This window comes from Copadichromis virginalis, linkage group LG14 (genome assembly GCF_057382275.1).
Source record: "Copadichromis virginalis isolate Kocher_CV1m ecotype Utaka linkage group LG14, C_Virginalis_male_GT1.1, whole genome shotgun sequence".
In the NCBI taxonomy this organism is placed as follows: Eukaryota; Metazoa; Chordata; class Actinopteri; order Cichliformes; family Cichlidae; genus Copadichromis; species Copadichromis virginalis.
In genome coordinates, this window is record NC_140631.1 from 25,464,070 (window position 1) to 25,477,005 (window position 12,936).

Sequence of the window (12,936 nt, forward strand, 5' to 3'; positions counted from 1 at the left end):
ACAATTAAGTTGTTTTCGTTTATCTTAAACAATGTATGGCTTCTTAAAGAACAATCTTTATTCGTATGAGAAAGAAGACACTTGCAATGTTACAATATTTTTGAAAATTGTAATAGATTGAACAAGCAAATAGAGTCACAGAACAATACTAAGTGATTGATTAGTTGATATCGCGGGAGATAACAACAGAAAGCGTAAACATCGAGGGTGAAGAGGGTGTGGAAAAGTGTGACGTCTGTGTTTTTTTTGCATTGATTGAGGCTGTTTAATCCCCCTTCTCTTTCACACACACTGCCTCTCTCTCTGTGAAGTGTAGCGTCACCACAGCTGCAGTAGCTTCTGTCCCAGTCTCCATTTTGTAGCCACTCCGCAGAGGACCTGTACTCTTCCCACCCCTCTGTCTTTCCACTTTTAACTTTATCCCTCTCCCGCCCTTCTTTTCTAGAGGCACTTATTAGGAAATAGTGAAGTGACAAAGCATCGTCTTTTTTTCTTCCACTCCATCAGGCCTGAAAGTGAACAACAGATAGGCTGAAAAATGGCAGAATAGGCAGAAAAAGAGAGAGACAAAGTGGCACAAAAGCATGACATGTTAAATTATGCAGATGGGAAAGTGGGCATAGGATGCAGGGATGATGGAATGAGGTGGGTAGGTGTATGAGGACATATAAGGGGTTGGACAGATGGACAAAGAAAGAGGTGTGTGCGCTGAGATTTCCTGCTGTCCCCAGCACCCCAGGGAGGGAGAGAAGGCCAGAGGCTTTAAAGCCAGTGGGGCCTACCATTAAAGATGCATCTGACAAGTACTTAATGCTCCCCTACCTCCCCTCTCCCCTCCATTTCTCATTTTTCTTTAGACTTTCTTTACTTGTTCCTGTTAGTATCTAACCATTAACCATTACACACATGGTGCACATCTATGTGTGTTTGTCTTTAGAATGGTTACCATTCATACCTAGGGTAAAGGTGGGGGAAGAGGGCAGGCAGGGGGGTAACTGTGGAGGGGAAATGGGTGCTGTTTACTTATTGATGTGTATTTATGGGCTGTGTGTGTGTGTGTGTGTGTGTGTGTGTGTGTGTGTGTGTGTGTGTGTGTGTGTGTGTGTGTCCGATTCTGGCAGTGATGCATGTTAGGTTGGGTTATTTATTCAGCACTCGTGTTTGGATGTTTTACAGAGAGAACAGGTGCAGAGTGACTCTGAGCTTGCTCTGTTTGAGCGGACTTTGTGTGCGCATGTGTGTGTGCGTGCGTGTGTGTGCTAGCTGTGTCAGTGAGACAGACAGAAAGAGAGTCAGACACAGGGGCATTCACTGCTGTCCAGGCACTGATAGGGCCGCTGTGTTTGTCTTTGTGGATAACATGATTTGAATATTGAAAAGAAATTCTATTTTGTAGATTTCAGATAGATAGATAGATAGATAGATAGATAGATAGATAGATAGATAGATAGATAGATAGATAGATAGATAGATAGATAGATAGATAGATAGATAGAAAGTACATGCTCAGGAACATGGATGTTCTGCATAGAGATTGAAATGGCGGGAGAGATGGAGGGAGGTTGAAGGAGGGAGAGAGGGAGGTAGGAAGTGAGAGAGGGTTGTGCACGAGGAGAATTTCAATGGCACTCCAATCATGCAGGCAGTCTCGTTAGCCCAGGGAACATTTGCATAGCGCTTCGGCGAATTCATTTGGCGTTACTCAGAGAAGATGGCTCCCTTTTTCTCTCAGCTAGTTAGTTATTCATTAAGCACAAGGTGTTCAGAAGCACATTCACGCGAATTTCTCATGCATCCGTGTGTGTGTGTGTGTGTGTGTTTTTGTGACCTGTTGACCGGTGTGCCTTTCATGTTACACTGTATGTTTCTTGTTATATAGGCTTTGTTGCAGATCTACCTCCCATGAGGTTTGCATATTTATGACTGACTGGATACGTGCCCTGGATCTTTCCACGTATATCCTTACAATACTGACTAGGTACATGCCAGCAGACAGAATTGCTGTCAGATATTGTGCCAATTGCAGAGCCAACGTCAGAGCATTACTCATCACCCACCGTGATCTCGCCAACAACTTCTTCCTCAAGTAGTGACGCCGGAGCTTTAAATTTTATATCGCTGCTGCCTTTCTCCTCCTCTTCCATCCCAAGAAGCTAATTAGGGGAAAAAATACATGATAGAGGTTCAGACAATTTGATTTTTACCTCAGATCATCACTAATGGGGAGCATAACTTGCCTAAAAAAGCATGTCACTTGTAAGATTGGTTAGGATTGTGTGTGTTTGTCAGGGGTGGGAGTATGGGTGGTGTCAATGAGGAAGCAGAGCCAGTAAGTGAAGATGACACACATAATGAAGAATGCAGTGGATGTGTTATTCTAATTATCCCACTGACACCTCCTTGCGATCTAATGTTGTTTGACAGTGCACAAAAACCATGGTGAAGAGCTGCACTTGTATGCACATTTGTGTGTGTATGTGTGTGTGTGCTGGGTGTGTGTGTGTGTGTGTGTGTGTGTGTGTGTGTGTGTGTGTGTAAGTGCGTGCGTTGGAATCTGCAACCAGGAATTTGCAGTGACAGTGTTTGTCACATGTGCTTAAGCTGTAGGGTGAATTCACTTTGTGTGACCTTTGCTTAAGTTGGTCTGCTGCTCATTTTAAGTAGGCAAACACCATAGTTTGTGTTTGACACGAGTTACTTATTTCACCTTTATTTGAAAAAAGAGAACTGCATCATGTATTGGCTTCAAATGGTTGAACTGCACTCTTAAGTAGGTGAGAAAACATGAGCTGGAACTGTTTAAAGTTAGGAAAAAAAACTGTGCTGTGGGCCAATATTTATTGTTTTCTTCAAAAAATCAAATAGTGTATGATTGGTGAAACCATACAGAAGCATGTTTTAAGTAAACATTTCAAGCTATTATCTTAAAATTTCAACTAACTAAAATAACTTGAAATTTCAAGTAAGTCAAAATTTGGAGAGAATAATTGAAAATTCAGGTTTTTCTTTTTTAATGGCCGAAATAAGCTTCCATAAACACCACCAGCTGATTAAACTAAAGGAAAAAAAAACGATTTGGAATTAATTGATTAATGGTTTAAGTCATTCTTGAGAAAAAATGAAAATACCACAAATTCCTAACAGGTTTTATAGAAGACGATTTGCTTCTTCTTTGCATCATTGTCGACTTTTAGAAGTTGTGATGTTGTGACAATTTTCTGCCATTTGTGGACAAATTGGTTAATGATAAAATGTGAGGCTTTATCATTATTGATCATTTTCAGTTCAGCCCTGCTGTGTACAGAGTGCAGTGTTGCCATTAAACACTGAAAATGTTTCATTCGGAGTCAAGAATATGATGACTTTGACGACTGTAATCGCAGCAGATAATGCTGAAGTTGAGTGTCGGCAGGTCGAAAAATGTGTCTAGTTGTTACATTTGTGTTAAAGAAAAGGCTACATAAGCAAAGGAAAAGAAAGAAAACAGAGCATTCCTATGTGCATCTGTAGTTGTAGACATGCATGTGTTTCTGTGTATTTGTGTTTTTAGTAGTGCGCTGGGGGCAGGGCAATATGAGAGATATCCTGTTCCAACACATCCCCGCTGGAGCTGACTTAATGACCCATGACCTGAAGATGTACATGCTAGGAGAAGAGAGCGGGAGGGTGCAAGGAGGCAGGGTAGCTGAAGAGGAAGAGGAGGAGGAGGAAAGCAGAGGGGTGTTGGACCAGGAACAAAATGGATGAAAATTGAAGCAAATAAAGCAGAAAAGAGATGAAAATGTGTTCTGCTTGATGCATTGCTCTCTATTTCTTTGTCCTTCCAGTCTCTTTCTCTCTCTGGAACACGTCTTGGTCTGACCAGCGTCGTGTCCATCTGCTTGAGGAGCTCCTCCTCTTACCTCTCTTTGTCTGCCTCTGGCACTCTTCTCACTTTTCTGGATCCACTTCTTTTCTTTGGGCTGAAAGATCACAGTTAATCAAAGTCAGGATGGCGACAGCCGACAGACCCATGACACGCAGCCCACAGTGGACACAAGCAGAGGCAGTAAGGGAGAGACAGAGTGCTTCAAAGTAAAAGGACAGCGAGATAGCCGTAGAATAAGAAGACAGGTGAAACAGGTTTGCACATTTGACCTGCACTTCCTTTTTTTTTAGTCCTTCTCAATTTTTATTTTACCCTTTCTGACACTTGCCATTTTTATTGGATTTCTGGACTTTCCCGCCCTTCCCACTCTTTCCCTCTAACCTCACATAACCTCTGTCATATCTGTTAAATTCAGATGTGCATCTGCCTGTGTGTGTGTAAGTACATGAGCGCATGTGTGTGAGCCCACTGATCTCCCTTGTCAGCAGTGCCATCTCTGTGTTTTATTAATAGCTAATCAATGAGCTCTCTGGGATCTATGAGATGGCCTGAGGACTCCCATAAGACATATGCCTCCGTATCAGCGCACACACATCAATAGCTCATAGAAGTCGGTGGAGTATAACACATTTAGAGTTGGTGTTGTTGTTGTTTTTTTGTCAATACCTTTTTTTTTTTTCAAGTTTTCGGTTCGTATTTTAATTTAGCTGCAGCAACAAAGTGGTGCAAGCAGCTCAGATCCATTATAGACCGATTCACATCTGCCCTTCATGTTTCCATATCTGGTTTGTTTGTGTCATAAATGCACTCTTTCTTTCTCACTTTCTGTTTTACCTCTGCCTCCTAGGGTTCTCTTACTGCTTGACTTGACATTTATTCCTCTGAAGCGCTTATCAGGCCCACTTGATCGCCTCTTGTTTTGCATCATTATTTTTCTTCACATTCTGCTATTTTCAGTGTGTCTGCCCTCTTCCTATTCTTCCCTCACCTACCTATTTTCTCTGCGCTCACTTTCTGTACCTTAGCTGTTGGTATTTTGAAAGTGCAGCCTGTTTTTTTTCTTCTTTCCATTTTGTTTTTTGTCTGTTTTGTTCATGTGCATAGCCATTGTTTTACGATGCCCAGGGCAATCTGGGTTTTTGTTCCTCTCACTCACTGGGGACATTGTTTGAAAACAGAAATGTGAGTTTCAAATGTCTTTGGAGGAATCCTCCAACTTTTTGCTTTTTCATTTATAAGCACCCAAACTAAATAAAGGATACTGCTATTAATAATCCAATTTTTGGTGTGGTCAACAAACAAAATTAAACATTTTGTTTTAAAAATCCACTTTTAAAAAAGTTAAAAATGCACCTTATTCAAATATAATGATTTATCCATAACATAAAGTCATTAAAACTTCTACTAAGTCCCCAAAACAGAACCCAGTCCTCCCCAGAATTCACCCCCAGTTAATGGGAATACACGATTGCAGTGTTGTGCAGATATTTGGAAATGTTTATGCGTTTCTTAGAAGTCATTCTGCTTAATTTGTCTTTACTGTAATGGGTGTATCTGATTTTTCAAACAAAACTCCTGAGTTTTATTGTGTTAAAGTGACAGAACAGAGACAAAGTTTAGGCTAAGCCTTAAGTTTCTGTTTTAGTGCTTTGGTTTACAAACTTGCATTCGCAGCACCATCTATAGTAGCAGCCCAGGTGTATTAGCAGCTCACGGCCGACACCATGCCCTTGTATTTCAGCCTACGCTATGCTGAAGTTGTGGACACTATCATATTTCATGTTTCATGCTTCATCTAGCCAACAATTGTGGTGCCAAAATGAATGTAGCCTCTTCTCATGTTTTATTTTTTGGCAAATTTTGCAATTTTGTGGTGTTTTGTGAGCAATGTTTTTCTCTTGGACAACGACTGTCTGAGCAGTCACTGAAACAGCTTTTGACTTGGCTTAGACTTTATGCCAAGTCAAAAGAACGTTCTCATCTGTTTTTCAATGCAGTGACACATTTTGTAGGTGGGAAATCACAACTCAAAATTGTGTCCTTTTCAACCTCCAGGTGTTCAATGCACAAAGCCAGAAGAAAAACCTTGCCGCCTCCAGGTTTGCTTTGTTGCGCATGAAGTAAAGTTAACAATGTTAAGCTAGTAGTGAGAGCTTGCATCAATTATGACAATACAGCCACAGTTTCAAGTGAGCTAAAGGACTAAATTAATTATCATTCAGCCGAACTCATACGTAGAGAAGCTCTACTTTATTTTTATTGTCCAAGATTCCATTATGTGGAATAACATCAGGACTTAGAAAGAGCATTACATTGAACTTTTTTTCTTTGAATTTTCCTAGACACTGGAAACTTTCACTTACCAGTTGTCACTGAATGCAGCACGGAGAAACACGCTGCCATAGTGAAGGCCATTTTTTAAAGGAAGCTTTCTTATAACCTGACTATATTTTGTCTTTCAATACTATTCCTATATCCAGCTGCCCTCTGACAAAGAATGTGTGTTTTGGTGTGTGAGAGAGCAAGAGAAAGAAGGCAATCTTTTTACATCTAAGCTTAGCTGACTAAGGCTCCCAGAAGACAAAGAAAGGGTGAGAGGAGTGCGGGAAGCGAGAGTATAGTGGAAAAAGAGAATGTAATTTGAATCTCATATACATTTCAGTTGAAAGTCATTTTAGCCTTGGTACATTCTCTCTGGAGTCAGTTTTACACACACACACACACACACACACACACACACTCCCCCACCCACACTTGTGGACAAAGCTCTTGTGTATGAGCACAGATTGACAGTTGAGTGCTCACACTACAGCTCATTCATCCTTGTTGACTACATCTCTGCAGCCAAGTTGAAAATGAATGATGTGTCAGATGCAGCCTCTCTACAAAATAAAACATATTGTTTTCTATTGTAGCTACAATTGCTTGCGTACAAATACAACATTACAGTTTTTTACAGACGCTAGGACACATTTCTCAATACTTAGGTCACTTTTGCAAAACTCCTCACACAGTGAGCACAACAGAAGTCTATGTGGGCTAAACTGAGGATCAGTTATCATTGTTTTGGCACAAAATGCATTCAATGACTACATCTCTCAAATTTCATGAATTATTTTCTCACTCAGACACAACAACTGCCAAAAATCTTTGTACGTACAGGACATTTTGCATGTGCTTACATACTGTTTTCAAAACTGTTAAACTTATGGCCAAAACAATAACACAATGCAAAACTTAAAAAGACAGCAAAATGCAACAGCAATATTTTATTGAAACATATTTTAAATCTAAAAATGCAGTTTAACCAGCCACAGCTTATTCTCATTGTAGATGAACATCTACACAGGTGTTACTCCTTCAATTTTTCAACTCCTTCAATTCTGGCAGCCAGAAGATTATTTCCTAGGTGTATTGCCCTAGATGACATGAGATGTGATGTGGATGAGAACCTGTGGCCAAATGGAGAAGACCAAGTAGATTAGCATTACTATTGTATGTGTATCAGTGGATGGTGTGTATACAAATTCTTGTATTTTGGGATTACTTAGTGCAAAAAAATAAAAATACATAAACAAATATTAACGAATTCTGCATGATGTCTGATTCATTCCAGTAACATATATTGAAATTATAAACAGAGATGTGTCCTTGTTTTACACAAGAAAACACTGTGTAATGCTACATGTTGTTAGTGTTTTTTAGGTCATTGTTTTGTGGGTGACAAAGTGTGTTTGTCGGCTGTCAACCTTTGCTAGTGTTCTGGAAGAATGAGTTTATTTGAGACCTGAATAAAGTGTTTTGGTAGTTGTAGTGCATTTTGAAAGTGAAATGAACTGCTTTGCCAAGCTGACGGTCAGTTAGGAGGATTGTGTGAAGTGTTTTGCAAAAGTGACCTAAGTATTGGGAAATGTGTCCTAGCGGCTGTAAAAAACTGTAAAAGCTGGTAAAAAGAAAGAAAGGAAGGAAAACAACCTGTGGGCGACAAACTTGTTTTTGCGTTTACATTCCTCCAAAACATGTATCCTAAGAAAAACACAGCTGCTTTAAAACTGTGTTTGGTGTCCAAGTGAAAAACTTTAGAAGTTTGATTTTTTTAGTCTTTCTGGGCAGTGGTCTTAACTTTTTGGCCTTTTAAGAGTATATGTGCAATTTTGGAAAACCAGGAAGTTAATGACACTGTTGTGACTTAAACCTGCCAAGGCTACATATCAGGCGGTTCTTGCAATGTCAACACTGTAGAGAGAGATTTTGACTTAAGCACTCTCACTCGCCAATGGCATCCATCCCCAGCATCCCCCGATTTGCTTTGTGTGTGTGCATCTGTGTAAGCATGTCTCTTTTCCTCTGCATAAACAGTGTTCCCTTTTCCTGCAGGCTGACAAGTGAATGCCTTGTTTATTTCTGTTGACTGGAAAAAAGATGTCTATTGGTCCCTTATACCTACAATTCTTTCTCATTACCCATCTTTTTTTTTTTTTTTTGCAATTTTAGACTAACATAGGTGGGAATGATAGAGTAATCAGCTATAGGACAGATGAGAAAACAAAAAAAAAAGAGTTTCATGTTTATTACACAGTTATTAACATTAACGTATCTTCATGCTGTGGCAGCTTATATAGACTGTAGTCATGTGGCACTATGGAATGTATGTTGAAAACAGTATATTCAGTTCTATCCGCCTGATACACTGACCTGATAAACTGATCCCCCAATTCATTTGGTATCACCCTAGAGGGTGTGGGTATAAGTGGAACTTGACATCACTTTACTGGGCATGCAATAAATTCTGTTCAGTTTTTTAAGTGCAGGATAATGTATAACATGCAAAAATGTGATTGCTGTTATTTTTAAAACACACATTTTTAAAACCACCATGTGCATACACAGTGTGTTTGCACAAGTAGTTAGGTGCAGATTAGCCAAGTAACTGCTGCTCTGATGCCTGGCATCCTGGATTCAGGTTAGTTTCTGTTGCTATGGAAACGGCATAAACTTTCATGTAACCTCAAGCTGTAGCTATCTAAAGGCATTTAATTAAGCCTATCTTTAGTTCACAATATCGGAATATTATTAAGCAGTTCTCTATTTATAATAATATTTAATTCACAATAACATCAATGCATAAACTGTGAAAGAGCATTGTGGAAGAGTAGCCTGGACACACTGACATAACTAATTAATAGTGGTTCAAAACCAATGTCAGAGCCCCAATTTTTCTGTAATTCAGACTGAACCAGAACAAGCATATTTTACCCACCACAAAAGATTTGAAAGAATTCTGCTTCATACAGAGAAGTACATTGCTGCATCGCGTTTTCTTCTGTTTCTTTTCAAGTGACCAATGAAGAAAATTAAATCTTCAGTAACAGTTTAAACATTTTCTCTCAAATGAATAAAATTAAAATGTAAAAGTTGGTTAAAAATACGCATTTGTATCAGGTTAAGTGACTCCTATCGAAGTGTCGTTGGAGATAACACCCTATCTGCAAAATAAAATCTTTATTGTGTTTTCCTAAGCCAGATAAAAAGGTTGCTAAACATAAGGTTGTTAATTGAGTCCTGCAGTCAGTAAGTGCCTTGCCCCATTACCGCTGTTGCTGCTGTTTTCTTAGGACATAAATAAATGAAATACTTTATAGTACATCTTCATGTAAACCATAATTAAGAGGGTATTGATGCTTAAATGGATCAAGATATGGATGAATAGAAATAGTCAGTTGTGCTGCTGAAAATAGTTAGATTAGCTAGATTAGTGTAGTTATAACTAATTAAAAAAGTTATATTATTAATTTATATTAAAAAATTGGATGTCAACTGGGGGTTGGGTGGGTGGGTGGGTAATTGTAACATCAGTTGATAACCTCTGAATATGACTGTATGTTTTCCTCTCCAGAAGTCGACAGCATGTAGCAGTATTCCACTAATAGGGAGAGTGGCTCTGCATATACGCAATGTGTTGCTGTGCAGGACAGAAGCATTCTGCCACGCTTAGAGTGTGTGTGTGTCTGTGTGCTGTGTGTGTCCTATCTGTGGGCTTGAATTTGTACATTTAAGTATGAATATGCATGGTTGTGCATCTGTGTACTTACGCTTTCGTCTGCTTTTTCTTCCGTGTGTGCACACTCAAAGTGTATGTGGGACAATAATTTTGGACTTTGGGGAGAGAAAGAAGATGAAATAGAGATACAGACTCAAGGAGAAATTGAGAGATAGGAAGAAGAGAGCTAAGAATAAGTGATGAAAGAAAGATGCAGGATAAAGGGAAAAAAAGAAGTTGCCAAGGAGAGATTGATAGAGAGAATAAAAGGCAGAGGAGTACTCTCCAGAGATATGCTGCACATGGGGACCAAAGACACTTTCTGCCACCATAAGCATGTTTAAATTTTGAACAGGCACTTAAGAGGGACAGCACAGAAATGCATATTTCTCAAAGAGGTTCGGAGCAGGCGCTTGTGGGTAAAGCAGTGATTTTTATGAAAGACAAAGAGGTGTTTAAAATAAGGGAGTGAGCAGAAAAGGGGAGAGTTAGAGTGGAAGAAGAGAGGGGAAAGAGAGATGCAGGCTTTCTTAATGGAGGTGTTTTTGCTTCACTAATTTTAAGGCCCATTTAACAGAGTGTGCTTCTTTCTACTCTCCCACTGCCTCTGCCTCGCTCACGCCCCATCCTTCCATCTCACCCTCTCCTCTCTTTCCCTACATCTTCAGTTAATTTAATGAAGGGTTACCCGATTGCTTTTAGCATTAATATTCCAATACCAAGTGATGTAAATAATGAATGCAACCTTCCCCTGTTCTGTCCCTCCATCTCTCTCACTCTCTGGATGATGTTGAGCCCCATCTGTCGTCTCTGCGGTGGCACAGAGCACTCCCCAAGGATGAGAGGGAAAAGTGGGATAAGAGGGCAGGGCGAGAAAAGGAGGGAGGGGAGGGCGAAGGGTGAGAGATGGTGTGTCTAGATGGAGCATCGCTGAGATTTTGTGGTTGTGGTTTTGTTTCAGTATGAATAGAAGATTTGTTTTACACATTTGAATTTAGTATCACAGCTGATCACTACACTGTGGGCTTTAATGGTCTCCAACTACAGACCTGGATTCCAGGTCCAAGAGATTTCTGAGGGTTTTGGATTCATTTTCACATGCAGCACACAGTTGTTTCTTTAACTTACCCGATTTGGGGAATACCCAGTCTTTTATTTGAGAATAATTATTGCAGTTATAGTGGGATAGTTGATTTTTTCATAGGTAAAACTTACAGGAAACCTGACCAAAAAAATCTGATGCTTAAAGAAAAGTTCATATTTTGCAAAGACAGTTCTCTCTCAAGAGAGAACTTCAATGTGTTGAGCTCTCATTTTTGAGTCTCCTAAACATGCAGAGAAGTGTAGGAGGTACAAGGAACATGATGGGCAAGAGTTGTTAATTTTTCAGTGAATAGAGATGAAATTTAGGGGTAAAATAGTATTTATATTAGTGTGTATGTCAGTGATTTTTGTTCATTTACCCAAATAGGAAGAATTCCAACTGTACAGACGTTACCTGTAATCCAACAACAATGAATGTGCAACTGTGGCTGTGTTTTTGTGTTTGGTTTAGCCTGTGACTGATCTCACAGCTCACCAGGAACTACAGTTCTTCTCTGATATCCTCCACCTTCATTTCGTCTGATCTGCACATTTGTGAAAAAGACTCATAATGCCTCACCGTGAAATATGATCAAATTCCCACCCACCTAAATGTTTTCCTTTGACTTTGTATATCATATCACTGTTTCTCACATTTGAACGTTTTGCCGTTATTTAACCAGAAAGTGAAACTCATGAGATGAAGAGTTTCTTCCATCAGCAGCATTAACCTAGAATGTTTTTCTTTCTGATTTCACTTTAAGATAGACAAGCCTGGCCAATCCCTGTGATTAAGGTAAAAATAAAACAGTGACAGTGAGTCTGTTGATGACAAGTTCAATTTAATATGTGCATTATAATGTTAAACATTTCAGCACAAGGTCTAATGTATGCTAGGAAGCTTTTTAGTCACAAGAGAGGGTGAAGAAGAAGATACTGTGAAAAAGGGAAGTTGGAGAGCTGGTGTCTGGTTTAGACTGCAGGCCTCTTGCAAACTAGTAATGAGTGGAGCTAATTAATTTAGACTCTGCCAACAGATGGCTAAAGCCACATGGCAGCCACTAAGGGAGGTACTCCTCTTTCCTCTCACTCTCTGTTTCTCTTTTCCTTTAACTGTCTCTGTCCATTTCTTGAGCCGCACTCATTGTTAGCCCCTATGCTTCATGTGTGTGTGTGTGTGTGCATGTATCTTCGAAGTTGTCACTGGCAGCCAGAGTATTTGATCGATCTTCACTGAGCAAAGGCCTCTGGAGTAGACATGGGAGCTTTCAGGCTATTAAGCAATTATACACTCTCAAGGTGGTCACCTCAACCTTTAACACAAAGAGAGAGAGAGGGTGAGAAAGTATTTTTCTAGGTATGCATTTGTTCCTGCAGGCAGAGGAGACTGGATGGAGGGATGAAGAAAAGGCAGATGGAGAAATGGTGGAAAATGATTTTGGTATTAATGGCTACATTTGTCTGCAGCTTCGCTTGCTCGTGTAAACACGACTCCAGCATCATATTGTGACCTCACCCCACTCATCTACCGCCACACACATACATACACAGCCACTTACCACTTAAATCTACTTCTCTCACAATACCACCACACACACACAGAAGCCACACTACAACCACTCTGGTGTTTCTGCAACTAAAGCCATTTCTGAGGAGTTTCCCTGAGTACCTAAGCGGGAAAACACATTAAAGTTTAACTTGTTGTGGAAATAAGGAGGAAGGAAAGGAATAAAGGGGACAGTATTGTCACACACGCTATTCTTCCCTCGCTACCCTCTCACTCTCTGCGGTTCACTTTTCTTTTTCTTTGCTAAATCAGAAGGCTGAAGAATTCGAAAGGGATAAAGAGAGGAGACGATCAGGTATTGGGAAGAATATTGATATTCAGTAATAAGTCTGTCCCGCTATGATGCATTATTTTATTCCACATTTTACACAACTGAAT

At 39.8% G+C, this 12,936-nt stretch overlaps 1 protein-coding gene across 1 annotated transcript in view; it reads left to right on the plus strand.

Annotated features, from left to right (window-relative positions):
• Positions 1 to 12,936, plus strand: part of dscaml1 (Down syndrome cell adhesion molecule like 1) — a 99,390-nt gene that overhangs the window by 24,809 nt on the left and 61,645 nt on the right. The gene's annotated exons all lie outside the window — the stretch shown is intronic.